This window comes from Camponotus vicinus, unplaced genomic scaffold (assembly GCF_025532165.1).
Source record: "Camponotus vicinus isolate PSW18456_S1 unplaced genomic scaffold, iyCamVici1.0 SCAF_1, whole genome shotgun sequence".
Lineage (NCBI taxonomy): Eukaryota > Metazoa > Arthropoda > Insecta > Hymenoptera > Formicidae > Camponotus > Camponotus vicinus.
Window position 1 is genome coordinate 30,766,891 of NW_028141945.1, and position 24,488 is coordinate 30,791,378.

The 24,488-nt window shown below is 32.3% G+C and overlaps 1 protein-coding gene across 1 annotated transcript in view; it reads right to left on the reverse strand.

Moving 5' to 3' along the window:
* Ubl3 (ubiquitin like 3) overlaps window positions 1-24,488 on the reverse strand; it is a 47,129-nt gene that overhangs the window by 21,264 nt on the left and 1,377 nt on the right. The window lies entirely within an intron of this gene.

Below are 24,488 nucleotides of genomic sequence, written 5' to 3' on the forward strand. Positions count from 1 at the left end.
TGCATACGGGCCAACGAGAAGTCTCGCCAATAAAGCAAGCGCAATGACAAAAACGCCGTCGGGATCAATCGGGGTTAACGAACGTAATTCCTCGGTATTCCGTGGTGGCTCGTGACGAGCCCGTAAAAAGGTAGAGTCATACAAAGCCGGGTGCGGGGAGGAGACGGTGATGGTTCCGAAACCGTAGAAACTCGCCTGTGAATCGCGTTAACGGGTCGAGCAGCCGAGAGATCGCTTTAAATGGATTGGCCGATATACACAAGACTGGGTTAAAATACTATGTTTTAACACGCAGCGTTCGATGCGATGATAAATCACGCATTCGGCCCTAGACGTTTCTCTTTCTTTCTCCCTATATATATAGACATGAGTAGAATATACAGGGTGTTTCTTAATAAGTGCGAAAAATTTTAGGAGATGATTCTTTGTCGAAAATTAAGAGGGGTTTTTCATATAAACATTAAAAAGTTCTAATAAAAAATTGAATAGAAGTTGCTAGTTTCATTTCCTTATAACAATACGGGAGGCTGAAAAAAATATTAATAAATAACCTCTTTACTAGAAGAAAATATTCACCTAATTTAATTTCTTTAACTTGGTCCAAATGTGAGAGAAAAATAAAAACCTAATTTTTACCCCCATTTTTGGAGGAGTGTAACTCTACAGGGAGGGATGTAGTATATGTTTATATGAATTAATTTTCGACAAAAGAATCATCTCTTAAAATTTTTCGCACTTATTAAGAAACACCCTGTATATAAGCATAATCAATATTATATATTATTAATGATTATTTATCATTTTTATTATATTTTGATATTTTAATTATTTTGCTAAAATAGTACCTTGATTTAATTATAGTTAAATTTGTCATTAAAGGCACAAATTGTTGAGAATATTTTTTTGTTGGAGGCTCGAATATTTCGGAGATAAGCTTTGCATGCGCATATTGCACTGTTCTAACAAAAGTTTGCCAGGAGACGTAAAAAATTCAAGCGTTAAATCTCGACACTTTTGACTCGCTAGTGATCCATTTTCTCTATTGTGGTGCAAACTTAATCCCAAATGTAACCGTGTCTTACGATAAGTCCATTGTCCAAAATATGATGAATTTCAGTTCGAGCATAGATACGAACCGACGCGGATTATCGATTTTAACAGGCTTGTTGAAACTCGAAAGGCAAACTGGGGCAACTAGACCGAGAGTCGTCAAGAAAAAAAAGGAATTTTTTACCATTATCCATTATAGAGAATAAAAGAGAAAGGAAAAGACTTCAAGAGGAAAATAAACTTATTACCGTAAAGAAAAAAACCCCCTCTCCCCTGATGTCTTTTACTCCTCTTTTCTGTATACACAACTTATGTAACGATATGACCAAAAGTATGAAAAGCACAAACTTCATTTTACTTAGATTACATTCTTACATAAAAGTTACGTCATTATTGCATTAACGTATAATGGTTACATTTTCATCAGTTTGGGATCATTTTCTCTATCAACGAGAATATCAAAACAGGTGTTTATTTACTACCGCAATTTCTCACACATATTCTTTTTTAACATCACATTTTCAAATAAATAAAATTCAAGTTAAAATTCTATTAAAATATGAAATATTGATTAAAGTATGTATACGCACTGAGAAAAAATTTGATTGCATTAATTAGAAATCTGGTAGATTCAATCAGTATGTCTGTTGGAAAATGGACGAATCAGAAATCCTTTAGGAATTACCTAATGAGTATGATTAATTTCTTCCTGTTAAATTTATCAAATTTTCTTGATAATACTAAATTTACAAAAAAATGGCATCACTCTGTCCATGTTTATTTAATATAACAAGAAGTTTTATAGATCCAACTAGAAAATACTAATCAAATCCTTGTAGTCAAGTCTATTAAACGTTCTAGTTATAAAAAATGAAGTCTTATTATGATAACTAGAAATTCTGCTTGGTTTAACCAAAATGTCTTTTATCAGATATTTTGTTGATGCAATCAAACGATTTTTCTCAGTGCGATCATTTATAATCATTCACGAAGCGTCGATATCATATCAGCCGAGGAATTTGGGGACATGCCTGTATATACGCGTGACAATGCATCATTTATTAGTAAATCAAATAACCGGATGATAATGGCGTGGCGAAACATCTCGGTTATCTCGGCTTACGTCGCTTTCGGAATAAACGAGTCGAGCAACTATGCCGGCCGCAAAGTGTCGTCGCAGCCTGCACTTGCAAATTTATCGATCGACGTGGGGCGTCGTCGTGGCATTTCGTTAACGCGCGTTGAAACCCGTTCGCGGAGGAGGAGGCGAACCCAGCGGTACGCGACCTAGACCCGACCTTCCCCAAGGTGTGTGCGCGAGGCGAGCGGGAACGAGGCTGGGGTGTTCTTGGGACGGGGCGGGGGTGGAAGAAGAGAGTGTCTTCGGAGGAGAGGGAATTTGGTGGAGAGTCTGGGATGCGCGGCTCGAACGGCATCGAATAATAAGTGAGAAGGAGTTCTACAAGTTCCGGAGATATTAGAAAGAAGGAGAGGGGAAAGAAGATTGAGAGAATAAGATAAATGTGTTTTATAGTAGAACTTTTGTACCGAGAAATTCATTTTTGTTGAATTTAATTGCAAATCGTTTAAACGCGTTAAAATACTTTATCACGTTAATGTTTTGTGCGATATAATATTGTATAATAAATTTTTTGTAATATTTTTTCATTTTCTGCCAAGTGATCATCTTTATATATACAATTATGTATACAGAAATCATGCAGATATTAATTTGTGATGCACTGAAAATGCATTAGAATGATTTTGTATGTTTATATAATTTTCTTATCGCAGAGACATAAATTTTTCGGGAAATTAATTTATTTATGCCATCGTAATTAACAGTTACTTGAAATTTTATTTAACACGCCCAAATTTTTACTTTTTCGATATGAAAAATAGATATATCTTTATTTTAAAGTATAAAAATTTTTAAACATTTGAAGAACATCGGCTGTAAAGGTATATACAATAGCAATTAATTTCTAATATTATCTATATTAATATATTTCTCTCTGTCTCTAACGTGTTTCTCTTTTAGGAAAATTGGAGCGGATTCTCGCGAAGTTAATCCTTAGATAATTTCTCCTAGATAGACTAAGATATACATTCGTATCAAACTGACAGATCATGTCGAGCGCAATAGTTATGTCGACCTACGCAAACAATTAGCGTGTTCGTGCATTTTGAAGCCTGTTCACGACTAACCGTTGTTATTCGCAAGATGAGTGACAGCAAAATTCTGCACCAAGACAAAGCAGAAAATCGCAGCGAGAAAAAACGCAAGGAATAAATATTAGAACCAAAATAAAAGAATAAAGTTTATTGTATTCTGCATTATATTTTTTTAATTTAAAGTCACAAATTGACTTAATAACTAATAATGCAATAATAATAAGGTTTAAAACTACGCAAAAATAATGAAATCGCGACAATTATTACGGAATCAAAGGATATTAAAAATAAAATAGAAGAGAAGAAAGAAGAAAGTGATTAAAGAATAATATTTAAAGATAACACGATCGAAGAATGTGCTAAATAACAAGTATAAAACAAATGACAAAAAAATAAAAATAGAAAAATTGCAGATATCGAGAACATCGAACAAAGAAAGAATTCGAAAGGGTGTCGATGTAATGGCGCGGAGAGAGACGAGCCCTTCTCTCTCTCTCTTTTTCTCTACACGAGAATTTCGCCAGTGGTTTAGTAAAAGACCGATCGATCGCCGCGTTCGCTCATCCTCGGGACTCGCCCTCCTCTCGCCCTTCGATCAGTCACTCTCTGCACCACCACGTCTCTCACCTTCGCATTCTTTCTTTCTCGCTCGCTCTGCGACAAACGTCGGTCTTGCCTGCTCATTAAAGCTACATCACGCCACGTATTGGGAGACTGATCGTGAGAGATGCGTCGCGATGCACATTGCAGTTTGGGTACTGCCTGATAGTCCGGGTTAACCGACTCTGCGGTTAATTAACAATTCGGTGTCCCTTTCCGGATTATAGTCTTGCGTATATGTATGTAACTATGGTGAACTATCAGTGAATCGAATCCGTAATTTGCAGGGTCACTTTGGCTGTGAAATTACGTTCAACTCCTTTGTAATATGCAATATCCCTATCTCTCGATTAAAGATCTCTTTTTTTTTTGTGTTATATATATGCATGCAATGTAAGAGATATTGTCAACACTATTGTCCCAGTTTATTGTCGTGATTTAAATCAATTGTGAAAAACAACTTTTTAATAATAAAATAAAAATCGAAAAAGTCAAGAGATATTTTTTATTATTTGTAATGTAAGTCTTTGATATCTAGATACATGTCACAGTTTGCAAATGGAAAAATGTCAAAAAATATTATTGTATTTTTTTTTTTTCAGAAATATCTTGCAAAATTTTGAAAAATCATTTCGTAATTATTAAAAAAGAATAATAGAAAATCATTTCAATCTTTGTATTTTTTAGCCATTCAATATTTTTCGTATAGTAATAAAATTCAAAGAACTAATTTAATTTTAATTTAATTTAATAAATAATACACTACGAATAATAACAAAATTATTTTGACAATTTCGAAAATTGTAGCAGTCCAGATCTTAAAACGGTTCATCGAAAAAAGAACTTATCTATCTAGTCATGTAAAAACGACGTATAAAAAAATATCTCGAAACATCTTTCTCTTTTAATAAATAAATAAATTATTAATTCGATGAATAATTTAATTAAAAGGGATTCGGCAAGAGGGTAAATGAGATTCTAATTGTATTTTATCTCAAATGTTCAGCTAGGCAGAATTGTCTAAACTTATTAAGGAACATCTCTTTTTATGCATAGCTCTTACGAAATATCCTGTAGAATGTTGTCGAACGTAGCCTGGAGGAACTCTTTATGGCGAAGAATGTTTGATCGCCACGACCGGTCTAGCATCGTGCGAGACGGTCGCTCGCGTTATTATAGATACGATATCCAGAAAGAAAATAACGGAGAAGCGCGAAAGACTGTTAATAATAGAGAACTAGATACACGCCGACACAGTAATTTCGATTTAAATGGAATGATGTTAAATATACTTCGAGCTTCTCTGAATTGCACAATACACATTTATTGCGAAATTTTTTATCATGCAATTTTAATAGAAAGTGTGCAATCGATAGAAGAGTTCAGGATAAAAAATGCAGTGATACTCAATAATTTAGACGATGAGAATCAAATAAGCAGACAACATTGGCCTATTTTTACTTTTATATACGCGATCGATATGTTACTGACGATTATCAGAATTAGAACTGAATTCAATAAATGAAATATCTTTTTTTATATCGCATTTTTCTTATTATAAATTCCATAATTTTCAGTGTACATGTTGCGGCTGCGGGTTATCGGCTACTTTGATCTTTGTGTGTCCTTAAATTCTCCTCTCTTTCCCACGTCGCCTGGAATCGAGGAGAGTTTTGAAATGAAACTTCTCACCCATGTAAAACGAGGCCTGTCTCGAAGATTTCTAAATTGAGCCTTTTCTCTGTCTAAACCGCATCAGGAAAGAGCCTCGATCGCGCGTGTATGTGAGCAAAAAATGAAGCTTAATTTCCGAGAAGCGAGCTCCGAAATCGCGAATCGATGCAGGTTCGATCTATTTTCGTCCTCATACGGGATTAAATATGCACAGATTATGGACCATGCAGTGAATTAATGCGCAAATTATTTTCCGCGTGTAATGTAATGAGGCCACACAAAAGAAGGCCATCACTATTTCATGAGCGTTAATACCGCAATATTAATAATTAACTGCGAGAGAACGTGCGTGTGTGTGTGTGTGTGTGTGTGTGTGTGTGTGTGTGACGCTGGTATTATAAATTTCGATATGCTCGTTGGCGATTTATCGCTATAAAAAGACATTCGTGCTTTGATAATTTTAATTTTCGTACGTATCAATTTGATATATTATAGAAATCATTTTCATTTTTCGAAAGCGAGCCAAAACTTTTGCGAGCTACTGTACCTTTCGAGACTGACTCCTCGGGGACCGTTTCATACATTCCGACCTTTTCGCCCGGGCGAATAGGGTGTACGCTACCTGGTCCTTCTAAATCGTGGCGGCAGAAAATACACAGAATAGAGTACGTGGAATACGGTTAGAGCTCTCGCGACCGAGTCGCGTATGTCGGGTCGCCTATATTTAACGTAGGAAAAACGACGTATTCTGGAACGTGAAGATCGGGATAGATCACGATGCCAAGCAGCGTTATCGAGACCCGGCCCTCGATCTTATCTCGCCCGCGCACAAAATTGTCACCACGATTTCAACATCATTTCCTGCTGTCATATTTTGATAATCGTGTTATGTGACATAGATTGATACGATTTGTTCCTATGATATCACAAAATTATTTTACTCGCAGTACTTATATAATTTTATCTTAATCATTTTAATTTAGATTGCGCTAAATGTGTCACTAGTTTATCTTGCTTTATTTTTGGCTCGTCGAATTTATTTTCCTGTAGTTATTTCGATTACGATTCATCCGTATGTATAAATATTTACAAAAAAATTAAATTCTTTGTAGAAAAAAATATAATATTTTATATAAATAATAATGTTTTTTATTAATTATATAAAATATATACATGTATGTGCAAGAAAAAATACATTTCTAATTAAAAATATTATTTAGCATATATATATAGAGAGAGAGAAACCAATGTGTGTGTATTTCATGTTACTTAAATTCTTTCCTAGTTCCAACCATTGCCAATTCTCGGTTGGCACGACGAAAATATTTATCCAAAATTTTGTCACTTATATTCACGATAAATTATTTCCGTGAATTAAAGATTAGTATGCTAAGTAAATTAAAAATAGCTCGGAATAGTAAGTATATAAAAGATTGAAATAATATAAAAGATTTATATTTGGAAAACCCAATACATTTTCTAGGAGAATTTTAAATTTAGAAAAATTAAGTATTTTCTTCAGAAGGTTTGAACGTATTAATATAATAGATGCGTTAAAATTAAAGGAGCAAGATTGAGAAAAAATAACGAAGAAAAAAAAAGAGAGTGAAAGCCGGAGATGGATGGGAAAGGATGAAAGCAACAGAGGCCACGGCAACGAGTTATAAGAGTTAAGGAAAGCGAAGAGGAGACGAGATAAAAGAAGATAATATGAGAGAGGGCTACGTCGGATGTGACTCACTCTCGTCGCCGCCATAATGTACAGGGTGACCATAAATTCGCGCACATGTTCCACGTACTAAGATGGTTTGACCACTAATGGATACTAAAGGGCACATAAGTATGTGAAAAATTGCAGTGGTATTAAAATCAACCAACAATAACGTGTCGCTTTGCGATGACGTGTCGCTTTGCGATGACGTACATAAATGTGTTGCATTATGCCGTACATAATTCAAATAGCAAGAAAATACAATAGCATCACGCTCCCGAGTGCATCAAAATAATATATTGGACTTTATTAAATTTTATTCCCCTCCAATCAAAATGTTCTTAATTTATGTGTATATCATATTAAATATAAAATGTATTTATTTATTTATTTATACAACATCGATTGGAGCGGAAATGTTTTTATTTGAATCAAATACGTCAATCCAAAAGAAATTCACTTTTCATAAATATTTATTCTTGAATCTTCAGCTTGATGTAAATAGAATTATCATCAACCTAAGAAGTAATATTTTTTGTGAGATTATTCGATTTTTCTTTGCCGATAAAATTAATTAAATAAATTTATTTTCGATCCAATCGCAATTTTTTATCGATCAAGGTGTATCGCGTGTCGTGAGAGAAACGGCGAACTAAACACTCCTTGTGCCGGTATCGATTTACGCCACGCGCGTCACAAATGCACCGAGGTCCATCAGGAAATCTGTACGTCATCGCGCACTGCCGCGAGTTACGATAGCGCTTACGTCATCGCAACGAGGTGCCAAAACTACAAACTCTTCGCCGAAAAGGACGGAATGCCTCCCCAAAAATACAGCCGAATGAGATACGAGCAAATAGGCGGAAATCGAGGTCGAGAAATGCTACGCAATACGATGATGCGTAGATTTATGAAGGAATTTACAATTAATAGAGTTTTAAATCTAATTTTAATTTTGAGTAATTAAGGGAAAAAGTTATTGCAACTATTTAGTTTCTTAAAAAAGTCATTTAAATATAAAAAAAAACAATATTATTTATTATTAATATTATTTAAAAAATATTAATATTATTTTTAAAAAATTGTATGTGTGTATATATCAGAATTTTTTCTTAAAAAATGGTTTATTTAACTCAGCATTTTTCAGTCTACCATAGAATTAATTATAAAAAATAATTAGTATCTCTAATTGTAGATATAATAAATAATAATTTGTAACTAAAAAATTAAATTTTTTTTCTCGAAATGCTAATGTTTCTAACAAATGTAACCTCTAAATATTGTTATATTTAAGGCATTGAAGGTTTTTAAATCCGCTATTGGCGCAATCATCAGGATAATAAAAATAGATTTCAATCGAAGTAATCCTAGAGAAGGTGATCGGTAGGTTAACCTCGACCCCCGGCCTTATTGGTGAAGAGAACAGAAGGGGATACGCGAGACTGATCGATGAAGAAAAGTATGCTATTTCAAGAAGACTAGAGTAGATAAGATGTGGGTGAATCCGGCGTTCGATATGTGATGACAACTTATAAACGGGGAAGGAGGAGGAGAAAGGAGTCATTTCCGACAGTGACGAATTCTTTTCCTGTTCCGCTTCGCTTCCATTAGGTATGACGTGACAAGGTTTATCGTCCAAAAAAAATTCAAGGAAAATTACAATAATATTTTGCGATAACGGGTTTAATAAAAATGCACCAAATTTTTTTTCAAAGATCCAAGAGAATGCATAGAAAATGGAATGATATTAAACATTGATTAATATTCATACACAGATTTATATTTAGTACTTATATTCATTATATTCAATATATATAATATTTAATATTTGTATATTTAATATTAATTATACAATTATTCTTCCATTTACAGCTTTATACTTGATTCTTTTTGAAAAAAAAATTGATTTTACTTGAAGATTATATTAAGAATATAAAGAATATATTAATAGCAGTTATAACATATGAAAGCTCGTAGCAAAATTGGATCTAAGCATAATTTAAAGATTTCATTTACGAAAAATGAATTTAAGAAAAATTGCGAGTCCTATCTACTTTTCCTCTTGTATACATCTCACATTGCTTCACTTATTTTCAGAATCCATGAAATTTTTATCATCATTTTTATATCAGTTTTAGTGACACATATTAAATAATATACGTATTATTTGAACTAATTAATTGTATTTTTTCATAGCGATATCAGTTTATAACATTAAGTGGAAAAGCGTTATATCATATTTACGAGACGCGCGCGTGCAAACACCACTTTATTAAATTTTGTTATATAAAATAATTTTATTAATTTTTGCAAGTTTTCTCATAAATAGCGCTCGCAATATTTTTCAGGAAACATTAAGAAAGAAAGATTTCCAATTCTTTGGACGCTGCTATACATCGCGTTATCGCATATTTCTTTTCATACATGAGAACTCTGAATTTGATGATTAATGCGATCTCGTGCGAACGACCGGTAATTATTGCGCACTGATGCGAGCAGATGCATTCGAACATGGGGAAGGATTGTTTTCATACGCTGTAATTTATATGATAAGACATCGCGCGGGTGAGAAAAGTGAAAGAACTTCCTTATTCCCATCGCGTGTGCAACGAATGCGAGATAATTTATGGCGGATGCAAGTCGAATGCAGCTCGACTGAATGCGATTGTCTGGAGTCATCGATGTTGTTATAACTTAGCGTCACTTTCACTCGCCGCTGAAAGCATCTTGTGATTTTTGCGATCCGCCAATTATCACGTAACAGGAGCTTTGAATGTTTTTTTCAATTTGTTGAAATAAATTTTCGATATATTCAAAATTAAATTCTCTTGATTGGAAAAAAAAAGATTTGATGAATAAATCGCTTGTTATAAATTCACATTTTCCATTTTCTTCAAGTATATTTAAAAGCAAATAGAAAATATTGTACTAATAATATATATAAATATTATTAAAAATTATGGATTATATCTACCTGTGATCCTTCAAGTTATTCGACAATAATGTCAACTTTTATTATTTTTTAATAAGAATTTAATGAACAATTGCAACAATGTAATTTCCTATGTATATCCTTCTCTTCTCTTGCCTATCTAAGTATTTAAATAATTCGTTTCGCTCTCAAAGTAATGTCCAAGAGCCCTTGGAGATTATAATCAAACACATTCCGAGCGTTTTTTTCTCTAAATTCCACTGCACGCGCTTAATCGAGCCTCGTCTTCGTGCTTTTCTTCGTGCTCTATTGGACCTTTACAGTCATCGGGCATGCACAAAACGCGACCGTAGCGTTAACATGTCACCGTATGACTGTACCTCGAGCGATTCGCTTTCCACGTGACGGGACAACGGCCGAAAAATCGATCGACGAGCGAGTGAGAGATTCAGTGAAAATCTGTGCCACCCGTAGGGTGCAGTTTAGCATCCAACTTTTTGGCACGGGTTTCCGTGCCAACCGACGTATAGCTCGGGGGAACTGACAGAGGTTGTCTAACGGACAAAACGATTATCTTCACGCTCGGCTTGGCGCGATCCCTATTTTGCAGGAGGCCGATCGCGGGAAAATCCATCCAGATTGTTGTTTCACGCTGCAAAATAAGCTTAGATCATCGGATTCGTGCCTCTTGATAATCGCAAATGCGCTTGTTTTTGGCATCGCACGTCGACACACACGGTTTCGATTAAACTTATTTATACAACGCGTGTGATACGTTGTACCTGCTACTGTTAATAATACGGAAGCGCCAGACTTTTCCTGATACTTTACACAGCTAACGGTGTTTTTTAAATAATATTATGTTATTAATAATTCTCTTTTCTGTGTGAGATATAAATAAGTTATTTTTATTATTTTTTTTTCAAATTTTGCAGTCGCGCGTAAAGTTTATCGATGATCATCGTCTACCGCAACTTTGTCATTTCCTTCATTAAATATTTTGATAGGTTTATTTTGTGCCAAGACAAAATGTAATTCAGATGAATCGCAAAGCAATTCATTATCTTTTGCCAGGATATTTCGTTATTTGCTTTAATCGCGAAAACATATGTTAATTCCAATAATATTCTAACAAACATACATTCGCATGTATTTAATTAAAATTTTTCTTCCGATATTAAATATTTTCTGAAATCTCAAAAATGTTAAATTTCAATGTGTGTGTGTATTAATACATATTTTAAAATAAAAATAAATATTAATACATATTTCAAAATAAAAATTTTTATATTTCGATTTATCTTAACTTTGCATCATTCGTCGATGCTGCGACAATAAAACGGTCCCCGTCTCTCTTCAAAGTAACCTCTAGTGTGCCTGGCTGAAAGGACATCCGGTAACGGTCCGGGGACATCGTGTATAAATCCAACAATGTCACCGACCGTTTCGCCAGCTGGCTCGAGAGTTAACGATCTTTAAAAATGGATCCCGCGGCGCGACACATTCCGCGCTCTTCTTCTTTTTCCTCCTTCTTTTTTTCGAGAATTATGCGCGCTATCGACGGATCGTGTCCGCTAGTTTTCGATTCGCAGGTGACGACAGATTTGCGACTTCCGCCGAGCTGCTTTTCCCTCCCTCTCTTCCTTTCTTTCTGTCTTTTTCCCCCGGAATAGAGGGCTTTCGAATTGATTTCCTCCTTTCGCTACGCGGCTACTGCTTTACGTCGGCAATTCGGCGAGACCATAAATTCCACCTAACTCTTAACCATCCGCTTGGAAAGCTTTCTTCGTTAATGCCTCGCGAGCGGCTTTTTCCCTCTCCCCTTCTTCCCACCCACCGCGTCCTCTGACCTCTGTTTTTACTTCCGTTTTTCTATTTCTTGATTACGTGCCGCAACATGCGACGTGATCTTTGAATTTTCTTCGGAATTTCTGCGATAACCTTTGTACGGTACTTTACTTTAATCTTTTCAATTTAGAGGCAGTAAATGTATTTTTTACTGGCTCTTAATCCTGTCTCTCTCTCTCTCTCTCTCTCAATCTTAATATTATTAAGATAAAATTATATGAGATGAGTCTTCTATCAACTAGAAGCAATTATCTCTTTTTTGAAGTAAAGAAAAAAAAATTATTTAAAATTATATATATTTTGCAGTTTTAATTAAATTAATTTTCAACCATTTACAAAAAACAAATTTATCGATATACTGATTTAAAAAAAAAAATTAATTTTACAGTATTACATTTCGTTATTGTTCAATTTCTCGATAAATGTGGTTTCTGTATTATGTATCTTAATTAAGAGCATCATTTGTTCTATTAACAGTGAGCTATCGGAATATCAGTATATCTTGATTCGTAAACACTCAATGTATAAAGCCCCTTTTTTAAGCGGATATTTGCGTTGATAGAGTAATCAAAGGTTTCGTAAACACTCCATGTTGGTGAGAAAATCAATTATAATCTTTCTATCCTATCATGCTATAATTAATTAGGAGAGATTTGTATTACTTAAGCGAGGTAAAATATCATTTTATTCGTTAATTTCTCAAAAATTTATTCTTAATAAGTTATTGCATTATTTAATTATGCATTAAAAAAATAAAAACTTATAAAATTACTTGAAACAATAATAAATCTTTGTATAATTTACATTTCGTACATATTGCTTGAAAAAAAAGCAAAATGGATTATATAACTAAACTTAATATATAAATAGATTAATTAAACTTATATATAAATAGAGAAAGATTCACTAATATAGAATGAATAGTCTTATGAATTAAACTTATATAATGCAACTACTTTTTTTTAATTATCAGAAAATATTATTATTTTATATTTATATTTGCTTGAATGCAGAAAGCAAATATATATTGTACCTTTATATAAAAACTAATTCCATTTTTGTAACATCTATGTTTGTTGTGTATGAATAAATATGAAACACGTCAACAACGTAAATGTCGAAAAAAGTGCGATATTTTAGGGAATTTATTCTACTATTTCGACTTACAAACCGGCACTCTCAATATCCATCGCGATTGAATATCGCTCGGAAAGACAGGATGCATACGCCGTAGGCAAATACAACTACTGTATTCACGTCCGATATATTTTCGGATATTCATATTTGTCACAGATACCGAAAAATGTAGCGAAATGTATTTTGAACTATCGTATGACTCCGAACGTAAGTCTGCGCATCATTACATTGATGTAATACACCTTCGGAATTTCATTAAGAAGTTAATGCAAATTACACGATACTTTATATAACGCTTCGATGTTCTATATCGGATTCCACGTACATGCATTACGTGCCGCATTAGAAGCGTTATAAGTGCTTTAGCCTTGTTTTTTGCGATTCTTTTTCTCTTTAAAATTATTGCAAATCCCGGATAATAAAATTTTCCGATTGAAAAAAACAACAATCTACTCATCTGCTTAAATATTTGTCAGCATTTCTTTTATCGAGACAGCTTCGATGATAAAAGTTTTGTCTCTGAGATTTTTTGTTATCTTGGATTATAAATGATAAGGCTTACGTTATTTGAAATTGTTCATGATTATAATTCGCAAGTCGTAATTTTAGTCATTTGTCATTTGCGTATATCTATCATGTATATCATCTATATCATTAAAAATACTGATTTTTTAAATAATGTTACAAAAATATTACAATAAAACTCTATTTCCAATCTAAATTTATATGAAAAACTAATTTTGCAAATTAACTAAATCCACGAATCCTTGACTCTAGAAAAGCGAAGCTAAATTGTAACAAAAATATATGCTTATAACATCATGAATATCTCGTTGCTCTTTCACAAGTACAACATATTAATATTGATTTCGATCGGTAGATTTGCGGTAGATAATAACAAAACAGAAACAACTGTGAATTCACTTGGCTCGCCTTACAAAATCATGAGAGACTGATATGATAAATAAATCAATAAACAACCGCAGTAATTAATTTAACAATTTGTAACAATTTGTTCTTCTTATAATTAATGCACGATTTTATAATCATATAATCGATAAGTACATTAATTTTAATTACATGTAAATAATTAATAATTCATATTGAACGTACAGTTACAGTAATATAATTACGAATTTTATACTCTTCACCTTTTACGTTTATATAACATTTCATATTATTCAACCAATGTAATGTTATGTTAAATAAATAAATTTATGGAGAATCATTACGATTAAATTATTGATGACGAATTTTTTAATAATTTTTAATATAGCGATCGTGATTTAAAAATTAGAATTGTATTGTGTTTCTCAAAGAGATAAGTTGTTACCAGCAGCTTGCTGTGTAACCAATTAGACTCATTCTTACGGCGCCAACCCGATATCGAAAGTCTTTGTCCGCCTTTATTCCTTTCTCCATCTTGCTCTTTTTCTCACGCGCGTCCGTTAACGTTACCTTTCTCCCCGGATCAACGATAAGATAGTAAGACATTGTTCGAGATCTCATCCTAGATTCGCGTTATCGTACGATGTTATCGTGTTACATTCTTGAGTGAATCGAACACCAATTTGCAGTCATATCCTTGCGATAAGCAATCACGTTTAATTCATCATCTGTGACAACCGACTGATTTAGATTTGAATGCAGAAAGAATTGTGCATTTTTTCATTGTGTAGAGTTAAAATCTGACCGAGCATCCCGACTATGATTAATTTTTGACGTTTATTGTTAGGAACCTATATTTTAATTAATCGATGCTATAAAATCCTTCTCCCTTTCGAAATTCTCTGTTGTACAATAAAATTTACATAAGAAGATTCTATTAAGCAATATCGATCAAGTTTTGATAATAAAATTAGAGACGTAGTCATGTATAATGTAAACAAACGAACACGAATCTCCAAGTTGCGAGGTTCAAGCTACACAAGCGAGACATAAATCTATTATTTATAGAGTTTATTTTAAATGCACGACATTTTATGATTCGAAATGTAATCTCTCTTTTATCAGTCACTTTTTTCTTTATTTTTTACTCTTACTCGAAATATTTCAATTAACTTGACATTTATACGAGAGATAATTTTCAGCAGAAAAATCTCAAGAAATCTCATGTATACGTTATATCTTGTTTTAATATTTTACATTTGACCTTTTATTTTTTCAAAGATGTGCGATCTTCATTAACTTTATCAAAAGCGTTTCATTTTACAATTGGGAAATCAAGATATATCGTAATTACCGAATTCAACGATAAATCCGAGAGATGCGGCACAAATTATTTGCGGATAGATCGTCGGTGGCCGGCACCTGCTCATCGCGTGTAAAGTATGTAGATCGCAATGGGATGACCAATCGGACACGCGCAATTGCGATAGCTGTAGTGATCCCAATGCAATCGCTTGCATGTAACTCTACGTCGGTGTTTATTTAACGCAGTTACCATGAAATACACAGAATCTCATAGCATTCTCTCTCTCTTTCTCTCTCTCTCTCACTCTCTCGCACTCTTTCGTTCTCATCACTGCATTTATAATATATTTACATATCTCTCAACATCCATCACACTATGACACACACACATGCACTCACGCCCACACAAATAGACGCATACACGTGTCTATTCGATACAAAAATAGTTTTTAGTTATTTATCGCAAGTCCGCGAGATTTATGCTGAACATACCCGAAGTGTCGGGAACGCGAGCCATTGAGATTTCATACTAAGTTGCAAAAATTCCTCGCGTCACGAAACGGAAAACTACTACAGGCCACAGCTGCACTGTTCCAAAATCGAGCGCACGTGTTTGATCGGCAATCTATGAAATTCGAACGTGGGTACCGTGAAAAATATTGGGGTCTGCATTTTACGGTGAAATGAACATTACGGATAAATGCACGGAAAATTGTTGAACGCGAATTTGCTTCATTCCAAACATAATTAACTAATTTATAATAATGTGTTACATGATATGGAATAAATAAATAAATAAGTATATATGTATATATATATATGTATATATGTATATGTATATATATGGTATTTCAAATCAGATATAAAAGATATTAAAAGCAATTTATAAAAATAAATATTGTAAAAAACTAAACTGCCGTATCGTTGCAAAGTTATTTTTAGATATAAATTTATAAGTATATTTTTGATAAAAATTTTGAGTTTTCAAAAATACTTTAAAAAATTGTATAAATCTTAAAAAATGCCGAAACATTTTATAAATACACATAATTATAATTATTAATTATAACTATTTAATTAAAAAAATATTTCAAATATATTTTTCAAAATATATAACTTAGAACATTTTATATACATTGTAGTACACAATGCTGTAAAAATGAGTCGCTACTACGGAGATAAGCAAACAATTACAAGTTTTACAAATTACAAAAAATAAATTAACATATAACAAATGAATTGCTCACCTCATGGTTGCTCCGCTGTCGCCCGACTCCTCTCCGGATCTCCTTGTTCTCTCTTGTTTGTTTTTTGTTGCTCCTTCATGGCACTCACTTGCGAAAGCACAGTTAATTACAATCGCACATGTATTAATCAGAACAACTAATTAGAATACGACAACCGCACGACACTTTATAGCACTCCTGACATTAATCGTACATATGTGCGATATGTAGACTTCATCTCTTACCTGAAAGGAAGGAAAACGCGGAAAACACGAAGCTGCAATTTGCTCGACATTAGAAAGTCGTGCGACCGAATTCGCATAATATTATCTTTGATGCCAACGAATAATGTACGCGCGCATTTTAAGCATAATAATTTTTTCATCTCGTTATAACATTGGCTAATAAATACGTATAAGTTAAAGTTAAAGTTATACATATCTGCAGAATGCAATATTCAAGAATATACCATCGTTTTATCGATTAGCGTTATATTTTGATCGAATATATAAGATACATGTTTCCACAAATTGTATAATACAAAACACCGAATTTTTATAATACATACGATATATAAATATTAAAAGACGTAGTTAAGTACAATTATTAATTAAACATTGAAATTTCATTTGGGGTCGATCTGTTTTATATCCGCGACGTTCTGTCTCAATAATAGAAAAATTAAAATCAACTTTACTCTGATACTGCACAATATTATGCGAATTGATGGCTAATTTAAAACACGTAGATAATCGTAAGAATTAATTACTCGCTGACAATCTTTAATTATTAAGAAATAATCCTTTGGCATCTTTTAGTACTTTTCGCGATCTTCGAGAGATAATATAATGACCGGAACGTCTTACGACGATCCTTTCTCGCTCGAATGTCAACGCGCGAATGACAAGGTAACCTTGTGTATAACAACAGAGAGCTATATACCGCAAGAAAAGAAAGGCAAACAACATGTGATAGTCGATTTGTTGTGACCTTGATTGAAATATTTAACATAATATACGAAAGATTTTTTTATTCTTTAAAACACGATTGATGTGCTTTTCATTACTTGTGAATTATTTGATTCTGCAATTACGCTTTTTCAATTTGTAAATAATTGGCAAATTATATCTATTAAATGGAATTATTTTTTAAATGTTTTAATTTTAATTTTTCGACGATTTAAATGCAATTTAAATGTCGATTATCTTCGAATTAAAAAAGTAATAGTACACGTCGAGTAATTCAAGCAATAAAAAATCATAATATATATTCCAATCATTTATAAATAATTAATTTGAAATTAAAAAACAGAATATTCTACAAACATTTATTATTTATGCATTCTGCGGATATATATCTTTCAATTTGTATATTTATTTACTAAAATTGCCATAAAATATGAGCGTACATTATTCATTAACAGAAATAATGTTCGATCCTGCGATTTAACAACGCCGAGCAAATGGCAGTCTCATGATTTTCACATTTCTCCTTGCAATATAAAATCGCATTGTGCGCGATCAATATCGGGAATGCTATATAAAATGTTGTACAATTATTTTATTCTGATGATTAGTACACGCGCGATTAATTGCGATAATTAACTGTATTGTCGAATAAGTGTGCCAAAAACGAGTAAAAAACAAATAAAATAGAAGAAAGAGATTCAATGAAGCATCGAGCGACTGCGAAATAATTATAAAGTAATTTCTAATTTTATTAATTTATTATTTTTATTTATCAATTTAATTATGTGATTTTCTTCGCAAGTGTTTTATTTTATTTTACAGTATAATACAATGCATACAAAATATTCTAGGTTTTATTTTTTGAAATAGAATATTTAATAGAAGAATTTCTATTAAAATATTTAATAGAACATTTATAATTAAATATTTTAGATATATATTTCAAAAAATAAAATCTTGAATATTTTATATGCATTGTGTATTGTGCTGAAATATATATGTTTACTACTGAGTTATATATATGAATATATAAAATTCATTATTGTATTTAAGAGATTTATATATGCATATATATGTAAAAATTCATATATATTTCTTTAAATTACTTATAAAAAAATTAATTTTCTATATTGATAATTTTTTAGAACTTTATATCTAAATAATCTTTTTCTCGAAAATTTTATAATTTTCTTTATTGAATATTTATTTAAAGAAATTTAAAATCCTGCGCAATAATTATTTTTAAAATATTAATTGTACTTCGCATATTGCTTTATATACTTTATATAATTTATATAATTTACATAAGTAGTGTATATATATATATATATATATTTTATAGATCAACGTTATGTTCTACAACTCCATCGTTGCGCATCATCATGTTATTAGTGGATGGTAAATTATTTTTTATCTTAATTTTTATATCTGGAGATTATGAATTTGCAAATATTATATCACAGATATCCGTACATAATGTAAATTTATCATTATGTAACATTTAAATTTTTTGTATTATATTTATATTTATTTTTTTGAAAAATATATGTACATTATTTATTCTCAAAATCATGAACACAAATATTAATAAGAGGACCCTCGAAAAATTATATAATACAAATATTTGAAATATTTTATTTTAAGTAATTCTACGTAGGTCGAAAGAATAATGTCTAGATACTAGATTAAAAAAAATATTAAAAATTAAATATTATACAATTTTTTTTTATTTTTTAATAGTTTAACAAAAAACGACCATTTTTATCAAATTTTATATTTCACAAATTACTATCGGAGATTTTAATCCGATTAGTGTATAACTTTTAATGATGATTGATCGAAAATATCGGAAAGCTTTTACAAGAATTGTAAAATAAAATTTGCGTATAAACTCGCGTGTTTTCTAGTTTTTAGTCGCGCCAGAATGATATCTAGGATACTCGGGAAATAGAGTGTAAATCACATAATGACGAATGTCTTGTACGGTATTCGAATACCGTAATTACGGTAAATACGATGAGAGTGTAAGCCAAAGTCGATGCAAAAATAGAGATTTTGATATCCATGCCTTTTTTTTCTCTATGCATGATCGTATCAACCGATATTAGCCTTGGCCGCGAACAAAAGGCATGAACGTACGTTATGCACGCATTCGCCTTGAATAATAAAATTTGTGCGAAAAAATCTCCGAGCGGATGTGATTCACGTGTTCGCCTTATTCTCTTCCGGATAAAAAGCGCAGAGTCGAAGAGTCGGGATCGCAGATGTTATAAAGAATCCGGTTTCATTTCACTATCAGATACAATATTATTGCAATGATATATTCTTTTAAAAGTAGGTTAAGTCTCTTTATTTTATATAATCTATCTTTATCTATGTTTCTCGTAACTTAAACACGACTTTATCGATCATATTTATGACTTATACAGAGCGAATATTGCAGATATTAATAAATATCTTAATTCAGATTCTTTGACATGAATTTAATTAAACAAAAAAAAATATATATATATATAATAGTAAAATTCATCGACAGAACATGATTTATGGTTTTTATAATTAAATATTTTAATGATTAAAATTTGAAATAAAATCTGATAAGAATTCTGCATAAATCGAAAGAATAAACGCAACTTCTCTTCCATTTTCTATATTTTCTATAATTTTTCCGTTCTCTTTCTACATCTGAGCGTCAAATTATTATTACAACAAAGTATAATTACATTCAATGCAAATATGCATTGTGCTATTTTTAATATAGGAGACATAAATGTAAAAAAGAGCAGGTATGTGCATGCATATGTGAATGTTTGTGTGTGTGTATCTATGTATAAAGAGATCTCGTTATTTATTTATACATTCTCCAAACTTAAGCTGCTCGAGTCCTTTAATTTGCAATGTTAAGTGTCCTCCCGAGAGGAATAATGCTTCGTCATTGCGCCAACTTCCCACGAAAGTAATAATAACGCACGATATACTCGGGCGGGAAAACACAGGCCGAAGAAATTGTGCATCCGCAAGATGCAGGGTCGATTCTACCTCATGTCAGCAAAGGGAGCGCATATTTGCGGTAACATATTACAAGAGAAGAGTGGCATTTTATTGAACTTATTCTCGCAGAAATTATATTTTTTATTAAAATCAGAATAAATTGTACATTTTCTCATCTTCTCGAGAGACAATACAACTAATACAAGCAATTTAACGTAAAATCTACGCTTTATCATAATGTTTTATATAATTTTATGGAAAAGAAAATAGGAATTTTTTCTCATCATGCTAAGATGATTATGCAGGATAACTGTTGCACATATAAAAAAATGTACCGCACGAGTATTTATTCAAAATGCAAGCTTGGTCTCTTAAAAAAAAATCTCCCGGATCCTTGACAAAGATAGTTTGTGATTCAAAGTTTGTGAGGTAAATACACATTTTTGTTTGCACACTTAACCATCAAAGAAATTTTCATATCCAGAAGACTTTCATATCTACTTACTGCACGTATCCGTACAATTTATACGTCTCGCGAAATATAGAGAAATGGAGAGCAATTTTGCCAGAGGACTGTACATCGTTTTTAATTAAACACTTTCGAAGCTGCTCCGGTTTAAGAATTAAACGGAGCGCATGGAGGCGCACTCTCTACGTCCCTTTGTTGCATGCGAGGTGTATAATCGCGCACGATGATATGAGCGATGCGATGCAACGATACAACCCGGTAGACGCACAAAATCCTACACCTGGAACGTTAAAGGGAAGAAAACGATCCCTCGCGATTGTCGCGAGAAGTCGCCGAAGTGATTCGATTCAGCGAGAACGACTTATTTCTAATACAACATAGTGCGTGACTAATAAATTCCGTTGTTGTTGTCGGCCCATTGACGCCTCGGAATAACGGTTGCAAGCTACTATATGTTACGAGCAAACATTTGCGTCGTAAGTCCTTCGCAGCGCGTTACGACACGGATGAGAACGTTATTCCGAGGACTTTAGCGCCGGAATCTTGATATATACGAAGGATCTCGAAGAGGACGATCGGTGGCAATAGATTTGAATGTCGTATAAATCTTATTGTTAGTTCGCGCGCGTGATTTTATTCTTCACTTACTTGGCGTATTTCGTTCTTTCTTCGCGGAATTTTGTGAGAGATTTTAGCGGGAAAATATTTTACACAATATTATAATAAAAATATTATTAATTCTCGCATTCTCCAAAAAATGTTAAGTATTTTAACAAGTTGAACGTTATCGAAATATTGGTCAAAATACGAAATAAAAATTAGCATTGTTTTTATAATTTATCGTAGGATGCACATTTTTATTAGGATATTTAGTCGCGCGTTTAATTTTCATTCTAAAACTATAATTAATATTATAAAAAATATATACATATGATATGAGATATTTTTAGATCTTTTTAGAAAAATTAAATATTAGAAAAATATTAGAAAAATTAAATATACAACTGTACAGGGAAAAAACGACGTATGATTTCCATCAAAATAACATAAAAAATTTTCAGAGTTATTAATATCTAATAATTTCTAATTAAATACATAACATTTAACATCTTAATTCCGATAAAATATTAATTGAACATTTAGATTTATAATCTCGAGGATGTAAATGCGTAATGTTATTACGAAGTCACTCAAGACGGACTTTAAAGCCTTATGAAAGATTCATCTGACACTTTAATTACATCCAGATATCTAACGTGAAGAAGAGTAAAGCCTTTAATTCCTGAATATTACATTAAGGAGTCGTCGACCAACACGCGAGCACGATGAGAAACGATGTTGATGCGCGAACGAGCATTGTTATCCGTCGCGGATCGAGCCCGTAATCAGAAGGTTAGCGCGCGAGAGGTGGAAATATTAATTTCTGAAAGTATGATAATGTGCGAAGTGAAATCTTTGGTGGCTGACTTTCCATTTGATGCGGCCGCGTCGTTACCTTGCAATCTTTGGCGAAAAATTCGACGCGGACAAACGAAGAGAAAGATAAGTGACGATCGATCGAACTTGACTATGAAACACGCGATACATCGAAAAATAATAATTTATTTCTAAAAATATTTTTGAAATACTAAACAATACTTTGGACGATCTCACATTTTCAACTTTAAATAATTTTGTCAATTTTATATTTTTTTATGCAATAAAAAATAATCTAATAAAAGTTTGATATAATATTATATTTTATTTACATTACATATTTTTTAGATTCCACTAAAACATAGACAGATTTTTATAGAACAATTTAATCCACGTGTTTCAGAATTAAATGTATCAAATATACAGATTAATGTTGGATAAAACTATCAACGTTATTTACGTTCAAAGATTACGCGTATGTGTGTAATTAACTTTTTTGATTAATGACACTAAATAATAAAAAAATATGAATATTATATAATAAGTTATACATTAAAAGAATTTAAGAATTATTAGAATTTAGTTAATTAAAAATTATTTCCAAAATCAAAATCGTTATTCTCCGCGCGAAGTAATAGTTCTTTCTTGTCATCTTATTATCGACATTCAATGGTAATTATAATAACTCGTTCTTCGTTATCGAGATGCAAAGATTAAATTCAAAGATCTTGATCTTTGATGCGAGGAAATATCTGCTGGTTTTTTCCTACCGTTCTTTTTTTTTGCAAGAAATATCGCGAACTCGTTCAATACGCAAATTATTATTTCTTTACCCTTGAAGGCGCAATTTCTACTTACAAATGACGATGTGAATTTTCCAAGAATGACTCCGATATCGCGAAAATAATTAAAATAAAATTGATAAAAATATTGTAGACGATCGTGAGCGATAGAAACGAATAAGTACACTACTAAAACGCGTAAATTCGTAAGATCTATTCAATTATATTCTATTAATTTCATCATTCAGTAATAATTTTCTTCGAATTTCGATTCATCATCGAGAAGAAATACGGTTCGTGATTAAAGGACGCTCCCTAAAATTAAAATTCGCATTCACGTCCGTGCGTACTTTATCGCTGCATATGCGATACCCCAGCGTGTTTTCGTATCTCACGTCGAGCGCTAAATATGACCGTGTAATCGCTCATTATACATGATAACAGCGAATGCGAATTGCACGATGGAAAAAAAATAAGACTCGGAGTTGCACTTAATCATCCGCGTTAAGTGTACGATGATACCGCGAGTACGTAACAAAGACGCGGCGAGAAAGGGAGGGGGGGGAGAAGGGGAGAGAATGTAATGACAGTCGAGGCATAGGACGTGGGCCGCGTGTTTCGTTATTACGAAACGGAACGTACGCTAAAGACACCAAGGTCTATACGGTACTCTGCGTTTAATGTCACGTTTAACGCGTTAAAACGATGCCGCCGATTCAGAGTTTCATCCGTTTAATGGAGATCAATGTCAAACGGCGAATTGAAGAACAGAGAATCTCTATCTCTCTCTCTCTCTCTGTCTTTCTCCTTGATTATAATGCGCGTTAAACGATAAATTTTTTAAAAAAAGGACGGAAATTCAATGTCTCGCGATAGAAAAAATATAATATATTTTTTCCTACACAGTTGCGATAACATCCCGACAGCTTGTCAAAACAGTCTGTAGGACAATAACGATAAACAAACACAAGAGGAGCATTCGATACCTCCAAGTTTTGATGCAAACAGTGTCTTCTAACTTGGAAATAAATCGAGCGCGACATTTCGTATTTTCATACTTTATCTCATTTCCTTTCCCGGTCTTTTTCTTATCTTTCATCCGCGCGTAACGACATTGGTCATTCAAGTGTCAAGGCGACGAACCGCAACCATTAATATACAAATGCGAGAGAAGTATTTAAATTAGAAATCTTGTTTATGAAGCTCTTTTTTGAACCACTAACGATAGTTGGAGAAAAAAAATTATGAGCAAAAAATTAATAATTTTTAATAGATAAATTTAAATAACAAAAATATATACATAACGAATGTCAAAT